Source organism: Moschus berezovskii, chromosome 28 (assembly GCF_049115385.1).
Source record: "Moschus berezovskii isolate FMDL1 chromosome 28, NW_MosBer_1.0, whole genome shotgun sequence".
Classification (NCBI taxonomy): domain Eukaryota; kingdom Metazoa; phylum Chordata; class Mammalia; order Artiodactyla; family Moschidae; genus Moschus; species Moschus berezovskii.
This window is the reverse complement of record NC_142487.1, coordinates 5,677,641-5,694,675: the sequence shown is the minus strand read 5'-3', so window position 1 is coordinate 5,694,675 and position 17,035 is coordinate 5,677,641. Positions and strand designations below refer to the sequence as shown.

The following is a 17,035-nucleotide window of genomic DNA, read 5'->3' as shown; positions in this document are numbered from 1 at the left end:
AATGAAAGACAGAAAGCGATCTCTGAAAGTTTAACATTACAAAACTGAGAACTTCAACTGTCTTCTCCTCAGCCCTAGCAGTCCAATTTTACCTCACAGGTATATTATGTAACATAGCATATAAATATATATATATTTCCTGAGAGAATTTCCCAAAGTATCAAGTTATCTCTCATTTTTGCTAGTCTTCATAGGCTTTAAAGGACACAGCAAATCTTGACATGGGTCAAAGTCAACAGGTGTATTTACCTTCTTGTGCATTTATCTCTGATGGATGCTTCTTAACTTTGACTTCCCTCAATATTCGAATATTCCTAAATTTGAATCAAAACTTTCCATACAATTGCACACATCAAGCTTCCACATTTTCTATACAACTAGTTTTTCCCACAAAATCTTCCCTTTTTGCTTCAAATATTTATTTATTATGACTAAGTTCAGAATTCCTATGTATTCTGGATGAGTGCTATGAAACAAAATCACTTGATAATTCTTTTTAGTGTCACTATAAGGAAGGTATCCATAAAGACATGACCACCAGGATAGAATCCTATTAGGAAGTAAGATTTAAGGTATCTAAAATGCTCTGCCCTCTCCCCATGGTTACAAGGCAGAAATATATTTGAAAGTTGCCTAGTCCAGAATATTTAATCTCTGCTCCCTCAGCTGGGTTGTATCTGGACAATGTCTCTACTGAATGTGTTGACTTATGAACTCTCTAAATGTTAGGCTTATTTAGATTAGAATGATCTCTCAATTCATGTTTCATCATAACTAAAAAATTACTGTCAAGTATTTCCCTCTCTTTGATATTATCCATTTTCCAAATTTGATGGGCACTTTAAAAAAAATTTATGATGAGAACTGAGCTGTTTATCTTCTAAAATAGGACATAGAAATTTTTGTCCTGTTTCTTCTTCAGCAATTTATCTATTTATGAAGTTTTTTTTTTTTACTTCAATTAAATTATTTATTTTGAACAATTTTAGTTGGCTTTTTTTAAAATTTATTTATTTTAATTGGAGGCTAATTACATTATTGTATTGGAGTTTTTAAATTAATTTTTATGTGGTAGAATTTTTCATTCATATGTGTAAATAAAAATAAATTATTTCTTAAAAAAAAATTTGACTATTCTAGGTACCTCATACAGAGAAGGAAATGGCAAGCCACTCCAGTACTCTTGCCTAGAAAATCCCATGGATGGAGGAGCCTGGTGGGCTGCAGTCCATGGGGTCACTAAGGGTCGGACACGACTGAGCGACTTCACTTTTACTTTTCACTTTCACATGTTGGAGAAGGAAATGGCGACCCACTCCAGTGTTCTTGCCTGGAGAATCCCAGGGACGGGGAGCCTGTGGGCTTCCGTCTATGGGGTCACACAGAGTCAGACACGACTGAAATGACTTAGCAGCAGCAGCAGGTACCTCGTATATGTGGACTCAAACAGGATTTGAGGTCTAATCATGGTGGCTCAGTGGTAAAGAATCCGCTTGCCCATTCAGGAGACTTGGTTTCAATCGCTGGGTCAGGAAGATCCTCTGGAGAAGAAAATTGCAACCCACTCCAGTATTCTTCCCTGGGAAATCCCATGGAGAGAGGAGCCTGGTGGGCCACAGTCCAGGGGTTGCAAAAGAGTTGGACACAACTTACCGATTAAACAACAATATTTTTAAAGAGAACTTCTTTGATTTCTAGTTTGAAAATAAACTGTAAGGGGCCAAATGTAGAAACCAACAGAGCAGCCAGGAGACTGAGTCGGTAATCCAGGCAAGAGATAATAAGGTCTTATCTGTGCTGGTAATGGTGGAGCTGTAGAGGGGTGGTCAGATTATAGACAGATTTTGAAGATGAGGCTGAAAGATTTGCTAATGATTTGGGCATGTGGCATGTGAAAAAGAGAAGTGTCAAACTGGTTTCCCAAACGTGGCCCCTGGGATATCCCAGATGTACTTGCATATTTTTGGCCACCCAACCTCTCTGTCCCTTCCTACGTTTGGAGAATTTCCCATCATATAAACCTAAGTAACAGATAGCACATATCCAACGGAAGGCGTGACTGCCAGTGGCAAGCAACTTGTTCCAGTCTCCTAGGCTCCTGAGATGCACCCACATGACCAATCAGATATTAATGGGGCTCTCAGCATGTGGCGGCCACAGTGTGGAGTGGTGTGCACTGTGCAAGGGCAGTGCTTTTCTCATAAAACCAATTCATGATTTTAACTGTGTTCTGACCAAGTGGTTTTCAAGTAAGGTTTGCCAGCCTCCCAGCAAATTCAGTTTCCTAGTCAAAAATACTGTTTCTGCTTTTATTTATTCTACATTTTTATTTTTCAGCCACACTGGGCAGCATGTGGGGTCTTAATTTCCCCACAAGGAATTGAACCTATACCCCCTGTATTGGAAGCACAGAGTTTTGACCACTGTCCCACAAGGGAAGTCCCCATTTCTAATTTTAAAATAGCCAGAAATAGTTTCTTTTCCTTGTAAATAAAAACCTCAGTTGAGGGACTTTCCTGGTGGTCCAGTGGTTAAGACTCTACACTCCCAATGCAGGTGAATTGGATTCAATCCCTGGGTGGGAAACTAAGATTCTGCATGTCCCATGGTGTGGTCAAAATTTTAAATGAATAATATATATATTTTTAAGAAACCTCAATTGATACATTAGGGATTGATATTCTTACTATGAATGTTATATTAATAACTGCCATTCATTGAGTGATTGAGGAAGTTATGTTAATTAATTCTGCTAGATAAGACTCTTTGTGACTCCACGGACTGTAGCCCTCCAGGCTCCTTTTTCCACGGAATTCTCCAGGCAAGAACACTGGAGTGGGTTGCCATTTCCTTCTCCAGGGGATCTTCCTGACCCAAGGATTGGACCCGGGTCTCCTGCATTGCAGGTGGACTCTTTACCATTTGAGCAACCAGGAATACTCCTATGTTCGAATTGAGGAAACTAAAACATAAAGGATAAACCACTTGCCAAAGGTCATATGGCTAGTAATTGACAGAGCCAGGACTAAAAGTTAAATTTACCTGTTTCCCAAGTTTGAACACTTACACATTACAGATAAGTTCATTTGGGGCTCATGTAATATTGTGAACTATCATTTTTCCATTAATTGAGTTCTCTGTGTAACCTCTGTGTATATTCACAGGTATTAAATTTCCTTGAAATCATCTAAAACTATAGAACATAGTGCTGAAATATTAAAGTGGGTCATTCTTTTGAAAACCATAGTTTTATAGTCTGCCAAAAACCATAAATCTAATTCAAAATAGATACGAATGCTTGTTAGCTTTGTTTGACTTCTAGGCAAATTTTTCTGAAAGTTTTAATTTTAATACATCATGCTTTGATCAGTAAGAATCTAGAGGTAAAGTTCTATGCTGGTAAATACACCGAACTCTTCTTCAGATGGCACCTACTATCACTGAGATATTATAGTACCAGGTTCGACATTAAGAATGAAGACAAATTCAAAAGGACACACTTTATTTGGTGCTTTTTTAAATAAATTAACTAAAACATGCATAGTTATCTAAAATACAAGGTGGTAGTTTTGACTATTGAAACTCACTGCTTAAAAAAAATGTTGCTTACTAATAAGAGGAGTGACTAAAAAGAAACGAAACTGGATTGTCAGAAAAGAAACTTATGGTGTGTGAGCTTCTGAGAAGCACTCAGAGGACGAGCAGATTATTACAAGTATTTTGTTTTAATGGGGCAGCATTAAAGAAGCAACGTGTTGTTAGGGATGTGAAAACTAAGCTAGGAGTGAGTACACTGGCTCCTAAGTGCCCAACCTACCCCCTTGCTAAGCTATGCAACTCAGAATGATTCCACCAATACTGAGCACAGAATTATTGAGACAGATGAGTAAAACAGACACATAAATATAGACAACCGTGATGCCTTATTAGAAGTGATCATTCATTCATCCACTAATCCATGCAGCATTTGTTGCCCATCACATATTTATTGTGTGTCAGATACTGGGGCTTCTAAAATGAATGAGAAAAAGCCCCTCTGACCGTCCATACCTCCATCCTCCCAAGGAGCCAGTGTCCCAGGAAATAAGTGCCCTTATGGCGAGGGACACTGACATTGCATGCCTCCCTTCCATAGACTCCGTAGTCCTTCCCAGCTCTTCCTTTCACTCCCAACCACTCTCCACATCCTTAGTTTAACTCAGTGGACTCAGTTTACACCTTATCTCTCAAGTAAGACTTTCCGGCCTGGGGTTGGGGGGTGCTGTAGCTCTCTCCCCTACACCTCCTAGACCCAAATGATCTTTAGACACTTTAAGCTCTGAAAATATGGTTGTTTCCTGCTCCATGGTTAAAAATACATATACCGTAAAGCAATAAAATGAGGAAAATTATCATTAATCTGCTCTTCAAGATATTCTAAATCTTGGAAAGTCTAATGCAATTTATCATTAAATTGGATGTGTCCGAGTATATTATCAGCGTTTGCAAACACATTCACGGGGCTCAACGATTTTCTGAGATCCATCATGGTTCCCAGATGATGCTAAAATACTGTTTATTCTTGCATTAAGAAACGAGTCAGATGCCTAATGGCCTGGACTCACCAGAATATTCTGTCCTCTATCAGGAATACAATGGGAGTAAGGAGCTATTGAAGGTTTTTAACCTCAGATGGGCCATGCTTCCATTTGCACTTCAGAAAGTTCTCTCTAGCTATAGTATCTGGGAGTTCCCAACCTCCTCCAACTGCAGGGGGCATGGGTTTGATCCCTGGTTGGGAAACTAAGATCCCTGCATGCCTCATTGAGCGGCTAAACAACAAGAGGAGCAAACAAACAAAAAAAGAACCAAAAATGGGCAGAAAAATCTTTCCCTAACAATGAGTAGTTCCCTGAACATATCTGCATTATTTCAAATGTAGTCCCCAAACAAAGCCCAGGGAGAAAAACAAAAGCTTCCTCGTGGATTGTTTCTATTTTCTATCTAGGATTCACTTTTCTGAAAGAGATCTAAGCTTTTTCCCAAAGCTGAATGTGACTCACCCTCCCCACTACAGGGCACTTGACTTGTTAGAGAGTATGAACATAGCATTCCCATTAGGGGCTTCCCAGGTAACCCGCCTGCAATGCAGGAGACACAGACAGATGCAGGTTCCATCCGCAGGTTGGGAAGATTGCCTGAAGGAGGGCATGGCAACCCACTCCAGTATTGTTGCCTGGAGAATCCTGTGGACAGAGGAGCCTGGTGGGCTATAGAGTCCATGGAGTTGCAAAGAGTGGGACACAACTGAAGCAACTTAGCATGCACGCACATCCCCACTAGAGATGTGTAAATATTATAGCAAGTAGCTCATTTACTTTTATGTAACCATATATCCGGTCCCATCATTTCATGGCAAATAGATGGGGAAACAGTGGACACAGTGGCTGACTTTATTTTTCTGGGCTCCAAAATCACTGCAGATAGTGATTACATCCATGAAATTAAAAGACGCTTACTCCTTGGAAGGAAAGTTATGACCAACCTAGATAGCATATTAAAAAGCAGAGACATTACTTTGTCAACAAAGGTCTGTCTAGTCAAGGCTATGGTTTTTTCAGTGGTCATGTATGGATGTAAGAGCTGGACTATAAAGGAAGCTGAGCACCGAAGAATTGATGTTTTTGAACTGTGGTGTTGGAGAAGACTTTTGAGAGTCCCTTGGACTGCAAGGAGATCCAACCAGTCCATCCTAAAGGAGATCAGTCCTGGGTGTTCATTGGAAGGACTGATGTTGAAGCTGAAACTCCAATACTTTGGCCACCTGATGCGAAAAGCTGACTCATTTGAAAAGACCCTGATGCTGGGAAAGATTGAAGGCGGGAGGAGAAGGGGACGACAGAGGATGACATGGTTGGATGGCATCACTGACTCAATGGACGTGGGTTTGGGTGGACTTCGGGATTTGGTGATGGACAGAGAGGCCTGGCGTGCTGTGGTTCATGGGGTCGCAAAGAGTCGGACATGACTGAGTGACTGAACTGAACTGAACCATACAAATAAAGAAGAACAAGGACAGCTTGTACTTTTCACATGCCTCAAATCTATTTTTTTTTTTTTTAGTTGTAAACACTATCATTGATAGCTCAATTCAAATTGACCTTTGTCCAGCCCAGCCAGTTGTTCTTTACAGACCTTCCTCCAGAACATTACTCCTGTAATTGACCCACTGCTGCCCCATGGGACTCAGAGCCTAATGCTTCTGAAATGTGATCCAGAGAAGAAGTATTCTCCAAAGCAATCAGTAAGTTTGCAGAAATGAAACTGCTTAAATCACACTGGATTCATTGCTCAAAGAGATCCAAGCACCTCCATTCCCAATCACGCACAAAGTGTGAATTTTTTCAGGAAAGTTTAGTGGGAACAAACTACACAAAAATACACAAAAGATGCCCTCAGTTTTCATGTTTTTCTTCTTCAGTTTTAGAGTGGATGTTTCCTGCTTCCTCAGCTGTTGGGTGTGTCCCTCCTGTTCCTGTGTTCTAAAGCTGAAAAAAAAAAAAAAAGGCTTCTCAAAAAAGAAGAAAGAAGTCGAGCAGAATCACAAGTATACACACACATGCGTGCATATACACACATTCACATGCACACATATACACAGAGTCCCTGAACGTTTATGACTTTCAGATTCACAGCATCTCAACCCTTTCCATTTTCCAGAATGTGTTTGCCTTTCATTTCAAAGCTAAGCCTTTCCAACTCCTGTTGCCTTTGCAGAACAAAGGGAAGTTTATACCGAATAATGTATTGTCTTCCACTTTGCTAGCCTTAGAGATAAACTACTCGCAACTGAAAGCCAAATTCCTCAAGGTATTCTAGCACAAACCCAACTACAACAGGAAGGGGGAGATACAGTACATGCTTATCATAATAATGCTGTTCTTGCCCTGAGAGCCTAAGTCTTCTCACTGAGTAGGGTCCCCATGTAAGTGTAGGAAAGAGCTTCTGGGTATTCTAGGTAAGGTTCATCTCAGGTATTCCAATAACTGCTGAGTGGCCTCCTTCCTTCACATAAGCTAAATTCTCCACTTTCCTCTGCTCAGTTGAATTTTTCCTTGAGTTCTCTTCTGGAATCACAACCCTGCTGAGGCCTTTCCATGGTCTTCTAGTCGGCCAAATTACCTTCCCCAACCTTCGACCTCTAACCCATTTAGGACCTGAGAAAGTGCAAAGCCACTCTGCAATTAGTCAGACTGTGTTAGACAATGTTTTGAACAGGACGCAGTCAGGTAAAATGACAATGTTTTGCTGACATTGTTTGACAGTGTCTCTGACCAAATACACTTAAGGCTATACTGTGGTTGGAAAAATGACTGATAAGCCATCCTTTCTCAGAATCGACCGGCACAAGCGCACACCCTGCTCTGTCTTACTGAGACATCCCATGAGTAGTTCTTCTGCACACCAGTGAGTTCAATAAAGTCAACCTTTTCCTATAGGTGTGGTTTGTTGATCTTTTCTTTGGTTGGTGGGCTTTACCTGACTTTGGCTGGCTCTGATGACTTCTTCAACTGAGTGCTGTTCCATAGAACTGGGGTCACCTGACCCTCCTCCTAGAAGCCACATTTTCGTATTCACCCAATACGTGTGCTCGCTAAATTGCTCAGTCATGTCTGACTCTTCCGACACTACGAACTCTAGCCCACTAGGCTCCTCTGTCCATAGGATTCTCCAGGCAAGAATACTGGAGTGGGTTGCCATTTCCTACTCCAGGGGTATCTTCCCAACCCAGGGATCGAACCCCTGTCTCTTATGTCTGCTGCATTAGCAGACAGGTTCTTTACCACTAATGCCTCCTGGGAAACTCATTCACTTGATGGAACTTCTCAAGTTCCCTTTCTCTGCACTAAAGATCTTCAGTTGCAGCATGTGGAATCTAGTTTCCTGACCAGGGATTGAACCCAGGCCTCCTGCATTGGGAGTGCTGAATCTTAGCCACTGGACCACCAGGGAAGTTCCTCCCCTATAGATTGAGAGCATCCACAAAGGGAGACTTGGGGTTTGCTGCCTTCAATATCTACTCCTTGCTCACTACCTTCCATCTGAGGTTTCTTGCTTGGTGTGTTAAAGCCACTTCAGCCTCACTCCTTTCTCCACGGCCAGCTTCATTTCTGGCCCGATTCAATTCCAAATTCAATTTTCTTACTCGTCTCAGAATGGATAGTTTCAAACAATCAGCTATTTCACCTCTCCAAATCACTCTTTCAAGAAGTGAGTCATGAAGGTGTATGTAGATCAGCACATCTGAGATTCCCTTTCAGGATCCAAATAACTTGAACATTGACCCCGCCTCCCCCAAGGTGCCTGGAAAACCAGTTCTCTCAAAGAGACCTAACCTCATCTCCCCTACTCCAAAGTTGTTTCATACCTGGGGATCGAACCTGGGTTCCCTGTTTTGGGAATGTGGAGTCTTAGTCACTAGACCATCAGGGAAGTTCCTCTGAGATGCATTGAGAGTTTTACATCCATTCCATTTCTCTCTCCTCATGCCGGTGGAGTTTTGCCTTCTCTACTCTCGTGAGCAAAGGACCTTCCCTTAAGAGCCTGGACAGCTACCTTATTCTCTGATTTGTAAAGAACTGATGCTCTTTCTACTTCTGATGTTGAAAGATAAGCAGGGAGTAATTTTTCCCTCTAATGACATTGCTCTGTCTTCTTGTAGACCTAATACTGAAGGACTTTCCTAAGACAGACCCATTTCTGCCAGTAGAAGACTAGCTTCTTGAGTACAGATAGCTTTCTCTTTTCTTAGGAGTTCAAAAGCCTGCCAGTGGAAAGCAGTTCATTACCCCACCCTTCACGACAGTGGCGCCGTCACCTCCCTTTTGTGGGCAAACCACTGGGGACCTTCCCTCTTAGTATCTCAACCCACACTCATCTGGTGGGTGGAATCTCTTCAGAGCTGATAATCGTCCTCCCAGTTGGAGGTTGGAAGGTCTGCAAGAGATAAAATACCCCTCTATCATCACTCACTATTTTTAAAAATGTGGAATTCTTTTTAAAAAAAAATTTATTTTTACTTATTTATTTTGGCTGTGCCAGGTCTTAGTTGCAGCATGAGAACTCTAAGCTGAGGCACGTGGGATCTAGTTCCTTGACTAGGAATCGAACCCAGGCCCCCTGCATTGGAAGCGAGGGGTCTTAGCCACTCCAGATCTATGATCACCCTCTTATAGATGATTGGTGGCGAGTGTCTCCCACTTGTTCAGTTGCTTGACATTAGCCACTTACCATTCCCAACTTGACCGCATGCACCCTGTCCCGCCACACCGCACCCTTGCTAAGTACACATGCCCTTGGCAACCTCACTGGCCTATAATCCCCTTAAGTTTCAGTTCCTTTTTTGAGAGCCTTGTTACATTTCACTCAGCTTCTCGGAGAATAAACTGACTTCCCGACTACCTTACTAAATTGCTTCACAAACTCCTGTGCCCTTTTTATTGCGTTCATGTTGTTCCCTTGGGACACTTCTCTGTCTCCTACTAAATGGTTCAAACCCCAAGTGACACCACACAGAGACAAATCTAATGAATGTCCATGGAAGGCAGGTGGTATAATAGTCCAGAGCTGAGGTTCGGCAATCATCCTGCCTCAATTCTGTTTCACCATTTACTGATGAATTTTACCATTAACTATTGAGAACTTGGCAAAATCACTTCACCTTCCTTTTTCTCAGTCTGTGAGAGATCAAGTACATAAAAGAAAAGTAAATTATGGAAACCTTAGTAATACAATTGTCAATTGTATAATATAGAATTATATATAATTGATAAGGTAGATCTGATTGATGATATATTAATAGCACATAGTACATCCTAAAAAAGAAAATGCACTTTCCTTTCAATTGCTTGTGAATGTTCACAAAAACTATGAGGCCAGAAAGAAAAACCTCAGTAAAGTGCAAACACTGAATAGTAGAGATAGTATTCTCTGATCACGGTGCAATATAACTAGAAATTAATAAAAATGAGGGGGACAAAGCTCCTTTTATGTGGAAATGTCAAACTACGTTAAACAATTCTTTGAACAAAGAGAAACCACTGACTGAAACTGTAGATGATGAAAACACAGCATCATGAGAACCTGGGGAGGGCTTGCTGCAGCCATCCTGGCTTTTGGGCTCCTGCATTCAGCCTCGGAGAAGGCAATGGCAAGCCACTCCAGTACTCTTGCCTAGAAAATCCCATGGATGGAGGAGCCTGGTAGGCTGCAGTCCGTGGGGTCGCTAAGGGTCGGACACGACTGAGCGACTTCACTTTCACTTTCCACTTTCACACTTTGGAGAAGGAAATGGCAACCCACTCCAGTGTTCTTGCCTGGAGAATCCCAGGGACAGGGGAGCCTGGTGGGCTTCCGTCTATGGGGTCACACAGAGTCGGACACGACTGAAGTGACTTAGCAGCAGCATTCAGCCTCCGAGGGTCACAAGGCAGGGAGACACGGATGTGCTTATCGTCAACTGTAGCTTTGACACGTGCAAAACTGGCTTTACTGAAGATAATATCCCTAGCTGTGTTCCCATCCATCGTCTGGTGCCCCAACACTGAGACTGCATGGTGGGTATGCTGCATAAGGACAGCTACGTGGAGGGCAAGATCCAAGGAAGACTCAGTGTCCAGAACCCGGAGTACCCCATGGAGCAGGGCATCATCACCCACCCTGATGATGTGGGGAAGATCTGGCACTACCATACCTCCTACAAGGAGAATGTGTCCCTTAGAAATGGGAGCTTAAGCCTTGTAGTTCAGGGCTTGAGATGAGCACAGTCCCCAGTTGGTGACTGGGAGGGAAGGCAGCTGGAGAAACACTGGCTTCTACCCCTTGATTCCCACTCCTGTGAAACCTTCCTACTGGCTCCACACAGAACTCTCTGACTGAATAAACATGTTGCATCTTTTCTTTTTTTTGGGCCAGGTCAAATGGATCTTAGTTTCCCAACTAGGGATTGAATCCCAGTCACCACAGTGAAATCTCAGAGTCTTAACCACTGGACTGCTGGAGAATTCCCATAAATATGTGGTATCTTAAAGGTTGGGGACTTTTCCCTTCAGACTGCTTCCTCTAAGCTGGCATTTCAGTTGCATGTTTAGAAGAATAGTCCCTTGGAGGGACTTCCCTCGTGGTCCACTGGCTAAGACTCCCCTACTCCCAATGCAGGGGGCCCAGGTTTGATCCCTGGTCAGGGAACTAGATCTCACATGTCACAAGTAAAGAGTTCACATGCTGCAACTGAAAGCCTGGTGCAGCCAAAAAAGAAAGAAAGAAAGAAAAAGAATAGTCCCCTGGATAATCCACTCCAAAACAGACCAGTATATTCTGTGGTCACGAGCTCAATCCTCTATTTCTTTCATTGATCAGATGTTATATGTGTGGAACTCCGCATGGGTGAGTCAAACATTCCTAAAGCCCCAGACAGGACTGCCAGTTGAGGCTACGTGGGCAGGAACGGCAAACTCTCCCTCAGAATAGGTTTCTATCCTGGTCAAGATGAATTGCTGCCCTTCTAGGACAGACAGGGCCTCATGTGGTCAATTTGCCACCTAGTGGCCAGTTGGCCTCCTCCAGCGATAGTGCTAGAAAAAACCTGGTGAGCTACAGTCCATGGGGTCACAAGGAGTCAGACACGACTGAACAACAGGCGATAGTGCTGTACCAGGGGCACAGTGTTGGTCTCTGTGGCTGACAAGATGGACATTCAGAAGGGGCGGTAGCCAGATTAGTCTTGGTAAGTAGGAGTCTTTGCTTCTGGACCTCCATGGAACTTCTGTCCTTCTCTCTTGCCACCATCTCTAGTAACCAGCTCCACGGCATCTTCAAATTAAACCCCCTCGACTGCTTTTCTGACTTTCTCTGCACTGTGGGCAGCCTCCTGCCTTTGTTACTGTGGAGCTCCATTATCCCCATGGATGTTCATGAGCTTGTTGTCTGCCCCTGTCACTGTCATGTCAGCCTGCAGAGGAGCCAGCACTGAACTCCGCAGTGATGTAGCTACCCCTGTCACCAGGGCGGTCCCTATGGACTCCATGGATGGGGTGTCCTTGGGGTCCTCCTGTGGAACACTGGGAGCCCATCTGGCTTCAAATTATGTATTCCAGCAAGCTCACTTTCTTCAAATTTCCTGTTGTTGTTCCATTGGTAAGTCGTGTCTGGCTCTTTATGACCTCACGGACTGCAGCATGCCAGGATCCTCTGTCTGTGGAATTCTCCAGGCAAGAATACTGGAGTGGGTTGCCATTTTCTTCTCCAGGAGATCTTCCCAATCCAGGGATTGAACCCATGTCTCCTGCATTGGCAGGTCGGTTCTTCATCACTGAGACACAAGGGAAAACTTTTCTATTTTTTCCTATACTCTCTGTCAGAGCAACCTAGGCACTCCCACTTCGCTGAGAAAAAGCCATCTTATCCAGCCTCCTAAGAGGGGTGAGTTCATCCCACCCCCTGGGGTCCTTCCCAGGGGGTTAAATCTCACATTCTTAAAAAGGGGCCTTAGGCCAATGAATTCTTGTATATCCGGCCTATGTTCTGGCTCCCATAATCAAGCACATGCGTGGTGTTGGATTGGAACTGGAGCTATAGGTGTGAACTCATGGTTTTTAATATATTGATACAGATATAAATATAGATGTCTTTATGTATATACTTACATTTCCTACTTCTGTACTTGGAGATGACCTAGATGTATTGGAACCTTAGGTACAATCAACACAGTGTTAGTTTTAGTTTCCAAATATTATTGTCCACTAAAACACACCTGGCATCCTCAGAGAATGGCTGATTGCAGGGTAGGCAGGGAAAGTATCGGACCTGGAACATTTTCTTGTTCCAGAAAGCAAGGAAATGCTCAAAGTGTGTTGGAGAAATTTCAAAAAAGGACACAGGAGCCAGCCTGCAGGGGCTCCCACTGGTCAAATCTGAGAGTTCCGTTTAGGTCCAGAAGCAAAGACTCCCACCTACCACGACTGATCTGGCTACCGCTCCCTCTGAATGTCCATCTTGTTTATTTTAAACATCGAAATAAATGATGATAGTTATGGATTACAACTCACTGATTAAAATAAGAATCCATGGGTTCATACTGATATAAACAAATAAATAGAGAAGGGAAAGTTCTTTCTTACAGTAGGATGTCAACTAATTAACGTAGAAGTAAGTAATAGAATTAGAAATTTAAACATTTTTTGGCATTTTTAAATTTCTAGAACTAGAAAATTTTGAAATTGCTTAATTACAGCACAGTGTCTATAGTTTATAAAACTATATTGTACATTTAAAAGCTTCTAAAAGAGTAAGTATTAAAAGTTCTCATCACACACAGAAAACTAACTACTTGTGGTGATGGATGTTAACTAGACTCATTGTGATGGTCATTTTGCGATACATACAAATGTCAAATCGTTATGTTACACACTTCAAACTATGTGTTGACTATATCTCAATTAAAACATCAGTCTTTGGCAACACAGTAATGATTCATTCAGGACACACTGATGTTGAAATTAGTAAGTGAAAGCTTGTTGACAAACATTATATTTATATAGCTCAATTCCAGGAGATAGTGAAGGACAGGGAAGTCTGGTGTGCTACAGTCCATGGGGTTGCGAAGAGTCAGACATGACTGAGCGACAACAAAAAGTACCCTTTCCCTCTTTTTGTCTTTTTGCTGCACTACATGGCATGTGGGATCTCAGTTCCCAGACGAGGGATCGAATTAACATCCGTTGCATTTAAAGTGCAGAGTCTTAACAACTAGACCACCAGGGAAGTTCCTTCTCCCCACTTCTTAATTACAGGGAAAGAGTAATCTTGCAAATACCATCCAAACCAAGTGATTAAAGTTAACATTCAGTTCAGTTCAGTTCAGTTCAGTTGCTCAGTTGCGTCTGACTCTGTGACTTCATGCCAGACTTCCCTGTCCATCACCAACTCCCAGAACTTGCTCAGACTCGCGTCTATTGAGTTGGTGATACCATCCAACTCAGGCCATCTCATCTTCTGTCGTCCCCTTCTCCTCCTGCCCTCAATCTTTCCCAGCATCAGGGTCTTTTCAAATGAGTCAGCTCTCCGCATCAGGTGGCCAAAGTATTGGAGTTTCAGCTTTAGCATCCATCCTTCCAATGAATATTCAGGACTTATTTCCTTTACGATGGACTGGTTGGATCTCCTTGCAGTTCAATGGACTCTCAAGAGTCTTCTCCAACACCACAGGTCAAAAGCATCACTTTTTTCGGCATTCAGCTTTCCTTATGGTCCAGCTTTCACATCATACGTGACTACTGGAAAAACCATAGCTTTGACTAGAAGGACCTTTTTTGGCAAAGTAATGTCTCTGCTTTTTAATATGCTGTCTAGGTTGGTCATAGCTTTTCTTCAAAGGAGCGTCTTTTAATTTTATGCCTGCAGTCACCATCTGCAGTGATTTTTGGAGCCTCCAAAAATAAAGTCTGTCACTGTTTCCACTGTTTCCCCATCTATTTGCCATGAAGTGATGGGACTGGATGCCATGATCTTAGTTTTCTGAATGTTGAATTTTACGCCAACATTTTCCCTCTCCTCTTTCACTTTCATCAAGAGGTTCTTCAGTTTCTCTTCTCTTTCTGCCATAAGGGTGGTGTCATCTGCATATCTGAGGTTATTGATATTTCTCTCGGCAATCTTGGTTCCAGCTTGGGCTTCATCCAACCCAACATTTCGGATGATGTACTCTGCATATAAGTTAAATAAGCAGGGTGACAATATATAGCCTTGACATACTCCTTTTTCTATTTGGAACCAATGACTATTTGTTCCATGTCCAGTTCTAACTGTTGCTTCTTGACCTGCATACAGATTTCTCAAGAGGCAGGTCAGGTGGTCTGGTATTCCCATCTCTTGAAGAATTATAGAGTTTGTTGTGATCTACACAGTCAAAGGCTTTTGAATAATCAATAAAACACAAGTAGATGTTTTTCTGGAATTCTCTTGCTTTTTTGATGATCCAAAGCGTGATGGCAATCTGATCTCTGGTTCCTCTGCCTTTTCTAAATCCAGCTTGACCATCTGGGAGTTCACAGTTCACGTACTGTTGAAGTCTGGCTTGGAGAATTTTAAGCATTACTTTGCTAGTGTGTGAGATGAGTGCAATTGTGCAGTAGTTTGAACATTCATTGCCATCGCCCTTCTTTGGGATTGGAATGAAAACTGACCTTTTCCAGTCCTGTGGCCACGGCTGAGTTTTCCAAATGTGCTGAAATATTGAATGCAGCACTTTCACAGCATCATCTTTCAGGATTTGAAATAGCTCAACTGGAATTCCATCACCTCCCCTAGCTTTGTTTGTAGTGATGCTTCCTAAGGCCCACTTGACTTCACATTCCAGGATGTGTGGCTCTAGGTGAGTAATCACACCATCCATGGTTATCTAAGTCATGAAGATCTTTTTGGATAGTTCTTCTGTGTATTCTTGCCACCTCTTCTTAACATCTTCTGCTTCTGTTAGGTCCCTACCATTTCTGTCCTTTATTGAGCCCATCTTTGCATGAAATGTGCCTTTGGTATCTCCAATTTTCTTGAAGAGATTTCTAGTCTTTCTCATTCTATTGGTTTCCTCTATTTCTTTGCATTGGTCACTGAAGGCTTCCTTATCTCTCCTTGCTAGTCTTTGGAACTCTGCACACAAATGGGCATATCTTTCATTTTCTCCTTTGCCTTTCGCTTCTGCTCTTTCCTCAGCTATTTGTAAGGCCTCCTCAGACAACCTTTTAGACTTTTTGCATTTCTTTTTCTTGGGGATGGTCTTTACTACTGCTTCCTGTACAATGTCATGAACCTCTGTCCATCGTTCTTCAGGCATTAATCAGTTAACCTTAATGAAACCATAAACATGTACTTTTTGAAGCAGTGTACTGAGAAGAATGTGACATCAGTTCTGTTATATCCTTCAAGGTCTATATACCCTAAAAATTGAACAACAGTCTAAATCACTGGAGTCTTTGAAAATGTCAAGGTCATGAAAGTCAAAGACAGAATTAGAAACTCTTTCAGTGTAGAAGAGATTAAATAGATTGGGCAACTATTAATACATGAAATATGTGATTCTGAATTGCATCTTAGACCAGGAGAAAAAAGTCCTAAATAAAGGACATCATTGGGACAACTGGCAAAATTTGAGTAAGTCCTATAGAGCAGGTAATAACATATCAACATTAATTTCCTGATTTTGAAATTGCCTTGTGGTTATATAAGAGCTTGTCATTGGTTTTAGGAAATATGCACTGAAGTATTAGAGGTAAAGGAGTATCATGTCTGCAACTTACAAGAGAGTCAAGATAGAGAGTAGCTAAATAAATAAATCAGTAAATAGGGCGGGCAGGGGGAGAGAATGATAAATAAATATAGTAAAATGTTAGCTATGGTATTTGTGTGAATGGGATTATTTGTATGTATTCATCTTACAACTTTTAAAAAGTCAAATTATTTCAAAATTAAAAAAGAACATAATTTTCTGCCAATTAAACTGTGTTCTGTTCCCCATGGGGGCCTGGTGTGTAATGGCTGCAGAGGGCAGCCTTCCGGGTAGTGTATGCCACCTGTTATCTGCACAGGTTGCCCTGAGGGAACTTGGAGACAGCCCTTTCCAGTGGACAGTCACAACTGGCAAGCTGGCCCCAGACTAGGCCCCAGACAGGTATGTGTGTTGCCTTTGGAAAGACCTAGGGTGAAGTGGCCAGGGTCCACACCAGCCAAGTCATAATGTCCATCCATACCAACCTGTGGAACAAGAAGCATGTGACTGAGGCCCTCCGCAGGGCCAAGTTTAAGTTCCCTGGCCACCAGAAGATCATGAATTTGAAAATATGTCAGAAAAGCGGCTTATTCTGGACGGCTGTGGGTCAAATAATTACTAATCATGGCCCCTGGACAAATGGCGGGCCTGCACTCATGACACCCTTGGTGCTGTCCCCGCCTTACTCAAGTTCACCAATAAATCCTAGTTTCCTGTCCAAAAAAAGAAGAAAGA

The 17,035-nt window shown here is 42.3% G+C and overlaps 1 non-coding gene across 1 annotated transcript; it reads left to right on the top strand.

Moving 5' to 3' along the window:
• Nucleotides 1-16,516: 16,516 nt before the first annotated feature.
• On the top strand, nt 16,517-16,647 carry LOC129549947 (small nucleolar RNA SNORA70). The gene has a single exon (XR_008684748.1). It is a non-coding gene; the product is annotated as a small nucleolar RNA SNORA70 (small nucleolar RNA).
• Nucleotides 16,648-17,035: the final 388 nt, after the last annotated feature.